Raw genomic sequence first — 6214 nt, forward strand, 5'->3', positions numbered from 1 at the left:
TACAAGTTAAGCACTGTCTGAATATGTAAAGCTTTGTAGAGTAAAAACGAAAAACCCAATTCTTACTGAGAGACCCCATTTCTGAGACAGCCCTAGAGCACTTTATATGACGGATATAACACGGATTAAAAGCAAAATGTTGCCCGGTACGCAGTGCCGCATCTTCGAATAGACAAGCATGCGGACTGCTGTCAAGTGCCTCCATGTGGGCACCATACTCCTCAGCGAGTGGCTCATTCTCACAATGTACAATCATGGCTACATTCATCCACACATGGCTTTCGCGGTGACTCGTAATTCGAGGGTCGTTGTAATGGAACAACCACTTGTCACTGGCGTTTCTTCATAACTATGCATAATACAGGCCGATGTTTTTAATACTTAAACGGACGTTAAATACAAGATTAATTTGAGGTGCGGGTGTCGATAAACACATGAAAGAATGGTTTAGGGTCAATAACAAGCCCCGATGTGACGTAGGCCGAAACTTGAACTAGTTGTGCAGATTTCTCTTGCACAGAAGGGTTTTTGTACAACGCAAGGAAGATGGAGCTATTTGGCTCAACAGTATTTCATAGTAAGGGTTGTTACTAAGTGCGTTATCCGGGATGAATTTATAAAGATGAGCTCACAGATGGGGAGACGAAAAGGACATTGTGTTTGCAGATATCTGCAGTCGTGCACCGCCACCTCCAGCAGCTCCCTAGTGTCATGCGTAGACACACTCCATCACAAACTGTGACCTTTATCACCAGCGGAACTGCAAAGTCAACACTGCATGGTGTCCCGGAGGGCTCGACGGATGCCGTATGAATATTCATTGGCATACTCCGACTGGAATCTGTTTTAACCATGCATTGGGCGAGCTGCTAAATACAATTGGCCTGCTGGCAATCGTCTCTGTTTTAGATGTTGCAGAGCATAATTTCCACAAATCAAAAATGCACTCTTTCCGCAGCTGTCAGAGGGAAATCTCCGTACAGGGATGCCAGCTTGAATTGTAAAGAAAAATGTTTTGATTAGTGTTGTGCTCTTGCTGGTGCGTACCATAGCTCGCATGGAATTTTTGACTATACCTGTTTACAATTCTGAGTATATCTTCTGATGTGTTTGCACAGACGTAAGTGGCTTTACCGCCCACCGGGTTAGCAAAAGCTTTCCTTCAAAAAATAAAATGCGTGATACTGTTTCGCGGATGGATTACACGCCTCACTGTGAAGTCAGAGGGATGACAATCTCCCCCTGGTGGCGTTATATTTTATTTAATTTAACTGGTTGGTGCACAAGATAGAATTTAAGTATTCTTACACCGAGAATGTTGTTCGTTCACACAGTAGATGTGTCTCTACGTGCATAGGGAAGGCTGAACAACTAACACATGTTTATGAGTGCTATTACAATCTTTGTTCTTGCAGCTATTGTATAGGCACGTGCGCATGCGGCGTTTTTATTTTCATACATATGTTTTCACTAATTATGCTGCAAGGCTTTGTTCCGTGAATATTATTCACCATGCAATTTAATAGGCCAGTGAAACGTAGCCGAATAAAAAATGCTATTTGTAAGAAGAGCACTAATAAACTTAAATTTGCACATTTATTTATGGAGAGCAGAGGTCAAACTATATGTTATCACTGCAGTATAAATTAAGTAACATCGAAAACACTTGTTTATACCGTATAGATTCCATTAAAGAACCACTTCAGATAAGAAAACAAGCAGGGAGCCTAGTTACAAGACTTAGTTATTGCTGTTCTATTTCACTGCTAGGATTTTACCTCGTGTGCTCTGGTTATAGATACAAGACCTATTTATAACTACTATGACTGATAAAAGAGCAAGCCATATATCATACATTCAGATCTGCTAAGTGTAATATATTATTTATTACTGTTGTTGGGGCAGAAGAGGAACAGGATGACTAAATGGAGTCTGTGCTCTCCTAAATCAACACGCTCAACGCTGGTGATAAATTGCATTTTACATCAGGCCCATCTGCCGATACACAATTAATGTCATTCCAGTGAAAATAAACTTGACAAAATCACACGTCATTTCGAGCTTGTGCTCTAATAAACACACTTTCATTCTTTTATTACAAGAGTATAAAGGCCATATTCCATTTATCACGATGGTACAAGTACCTGCATGTCAAACACTGCTTATTGTCTGCAAGCATCCATTCTAAAATCAAATCACAGATGAGAACAACTGATGCCATACTCACAAGTCAAAGGCATTGTGATTCTATCTGGCTGCACAAATATATCCCTATATTCTGGATATGTTGAAAAATATTTTGATCATAAGTGCTGCACAAGAAAAAGTAACATGGCACAAACCATGCATGTAGATGCACAAAACATGTTGTTGAGTGGCATTATTGCCCTTTGCCGTTTGTAAATCACAAGCCCTCCCAACCCTCCCCAATAGTAATAAATAGCATATTATCCTCACCACATCTGCAGATAGTCTATTTATGCCATGCCAGCAAAAACAACATTTAGCCCTGCAACACTCATACCAAGAAAAAGAAACACACATTTGTGCGTTTATTACTACAATTCATGGTCAAATTCCAGGTTATTATAACAGTAATGATTCACTCACTGTGTATTTGTCTCAAACATTCCTTTCTAGAATCAGTTGATGGAAGAAATCTGGGGCGGTGCTCAAAATAAATAGCATATCCATCAATTAGTTAATTTATCCATCAACCCAAACCCATTCATCCATCCTTATCCCTTATAATTTCATCTCTAATAGTCAGTCAAAATAACTTTATTCGATTCTTAAGAATCATAAAAGTTTACATGTGTACAATACATAGTATAGTTCTTAAGAAAACCTGTACAAAAAAGACTGTCACAAAATACATAATTAAACTTTAAAAATTTAGGATTTCAACAAATATATCATCCTCCAGCATCATTCTAACTCCCCCTGTAAGAATGTCATAATTAATAAAAATTATTTCATCACATTAGTATTCCACACATAAATATTAAATAAATAATGCTATAAAATCATTTAAAAGCTTAGTTTCATATTACGATTTATACCGTTTCCTTATTGATAAGGCAGTTAGAGTAAAGTTAAGCATAGCAATACAGATAGCAGCAGTAGATAAAGAGGGTAAGAAATTAAAACCCTCCTGATAGGAACAGGGTCTAATATCATGCAGAACAGGTTTGATAAAACGTGCCCTTGGATCTTTGTAGAGATTGCAGAACAATACAAAGTGTATCGTGCTTTGTTGGGCTAAGTTGTTGCACGGACAGGGAGTTAGTCTCTCACACCAACTTGCCTGTTTAGAAAAAGCCACAAGAAAACGCAATGTGCAGAGTCGAAATCTAGTCATAAGGAAACGTGAATGAACTTGGAAAGCAAAAGACAGATAATATTGCAGGTGGTTTGGGCGCCCATCTACACAATTGCGTGTTTCACAATCCCGACTAGACATACTTAATTCAGTATAATAGGCATTTTTTATCGTCAATTTCATATTAGGTTGAATACAGTCGGGATTTTCATAATAGTGCCCTAACCCAATCTTATAGAGATTTTCTTTGACATAACGCAGCCAGGCAATGGCAAGAGCCTTTTCAAGGAACATGCAGTCTCTAAGAACACTCCTTGAGAATGATAATTCCTCTGATGTCCACACTTTTCCCCAAAGGATCAACGGTGCAATATTTATTCTATCCCTTACAAAGTCCAACCCCACTTCTAGGTGGCTAAAAGCATTTGAGGAAGTAACAGGGATCATTAATAATCTTTTTAAAAAGTTGTTTTTCAGGGTTTGTAACTGGTTGCTTTTGTGATTCCCCATACTCCTGCCCTGAAAGTGGCTACTGGTAAACATTTAGATTTGTATAGGGTTATCATCTCCGCTACTGGCTTATGTCCTAGCTTGCAAGCAAAGCGGAACAGTCCCTCCACTGTTCTGCTGGTGTGTTGGACTCTGGCCACAATCAGTTGTTCCCAGTTTAATTTGTTATTAAAAATATTCCCTAAATAAGTTAAATTGGGCACCTTATCTATTATCTTATCCTTCACCACAAATGTCCTTGTTTTCGTTTGTTTAGGACCGCACACCATAATAAAAGATTTACTAAAATGTACTTTCAAATCTAATGCCAGCATAAAGTTAGCACAAAGCATTCAAGGCTTTTTGAAGACTATTGGCCGTCAAGGCCATCAAGACAGTGTCGTCTGCGTATGACGGAAGGGGTACTGATTTACCTCCTATGCTGGGAAAGTCTAGTTGTTGCTACAAAAGAAAAGCCTCCAGGCCATTTGTATATAAAAAGAATAAAAAAGGGGCCAAGATACACCCTTGACCAACCGCATACGTTGAAACAATTGACCTAGTCTTCTCTCCCCGGGACCATAACGGATAGAAACAGTAGTAGAGGCATGCAACCTCCTCAACAGGGTCATAAGGGGCTCCTCGCAGCCCATTTTTTCCATTAGATTCCACAATTCCCCCTGTTCACTGTGTCAAATGCGCTGGATAAGTCTATGAAGGCAAGGTTGATTGACCCCCTCCTCGCCTTCATGTACTTACCCATGATCAGGGACAGGTTGAGGCACTGTTCGTTTGTTCCCATACCCCTTCTGAAGGCATATTGAGTGTTGGATATGAGACCAGAGTCATTAGCCCAAGATTCCAAATGTGCAAGAATTACCCTCCCAAGACTTTACACATGGCATCAATTAGGGATATGGGCCTGTAGCATGCTGGATCGTTTCTATTACCCTTTTTTGTAGATCGGCACCACTACAGCTTCTTTCCATGATGAGGGGATCTGTCCCATCATTACAGCTTTAAAAACATTAACCAACAATGAAGCCCATAGTTCGGGGTTGCTTTTAAATAAATCCAGGGGCACCCCGTCCGGGCCTGGTGCCTTCGAGGAAATACCCTTTGTTAGGGCGTCTTTAACCTCACTAACAGTCAGGGGGGAGCAGGTGATGTGCTGTATCTAAATTAATTACTAGTCCATCCCTTTGTTCATCAGGAGTGACGCAGTTCGTATTAAAACATTTTGTAAAATGAAGTACCCAGGCATCCCCTAGTATTGTTGACTCCATGCTCTTCAAGTCGTTTGTGAAAAGGGGGCGATTGATAACCTCCCAGAAACTTTTGGAATCCCTGAGAGCACTAGCTCTTTCGAGATCTTCCCATGCTTGTCTTCTCAGTTCATCCTTCCTCTGTTTAATTACTCGTTTATAAGTTTGCCTTGCTCTCTTGATTAAAGTTCGGTCACGGGGTTTGCATGCAAGGCATTCTTAAGATCTTTATGTGCCCGGTGCACTCAGCATTAAACCATCTTGTTTCTTAAGGGCCCTCCTTTTCATGAGCTTGGTCAAGTCTTTAGCAACATTTTTACCAATTAATTCAAAATCCCATATAATAATGTCTGGGTGGGAATCATGAGTTAAACATGACATAATTTGACTTAAACTGGTTTTTTTAACAATGTTCGCCTCAAATTGAGAGGGATTTATTTTACTCCATTTTAGTCTTACCCCCTGGTTGCGGTTATACTTAAGTGGACACTTATCTCCCTTGCCCTACTGTGCCGTTACATACACAGAAACAGTGAGGGGATTGTGGTCACTAGCTGGGTTTGGTTCAACCGCAAACCTCGCTACGTGGCAGGCGAATTTTCGAGATATTAACAGAAAATCAATTGTGCAAGTATTACCCCCACCCTGGTAAATTGGATATTGTATTAATGGGGTACTAACCAAAGTTTCAGCAACACATAAATCATTAACCACAATAATAGAGTTTAATGCTTCACCCTGCACGGTGCGTTTAAAATGTGGCAAGGGCTGATTCTCAGTATCAGTGAGCCCGCAAACATCGGTTAAACTATAGCCACATAATATGCAATTAAAATCACCTGCCCAAATTATACCTAAAGGATGATATTTCCCTGCAATGTTATCAATTTCCTCTTTGAGGGTGTTAATGACCTCACGGTTATTTGGATCAAAGATATTATAGTACCAATTCACCAAAAGTATTGTAGCATCAATCAAATTTGAAATCAAGGCGAGCTGGTACCAGGGGGAGACAATCATATTCTCTGCCGTTAGGGACCCATATTTAACAGAAATCCATGTTACCAGTCCTCCCTTTGCTCTCCCTGCAATTTGAGGTGCTGCCTGGACATTGAAAGAACAGTATCCATCTATATCA

The sequence above is a fragment of the Triturus cristatus genome, chromosome 5_2 (genome assembly GCF_964204655.1).
Source record: "Triturus cristatus chromosome 5_2, aTriCri1.1, whole genome shotgun sequence".
NCBI lineage: Eukaryota > Metazoa > Chordata > Amphibia > Caudata > Salamandridae > Triturus > Triturus cristatus.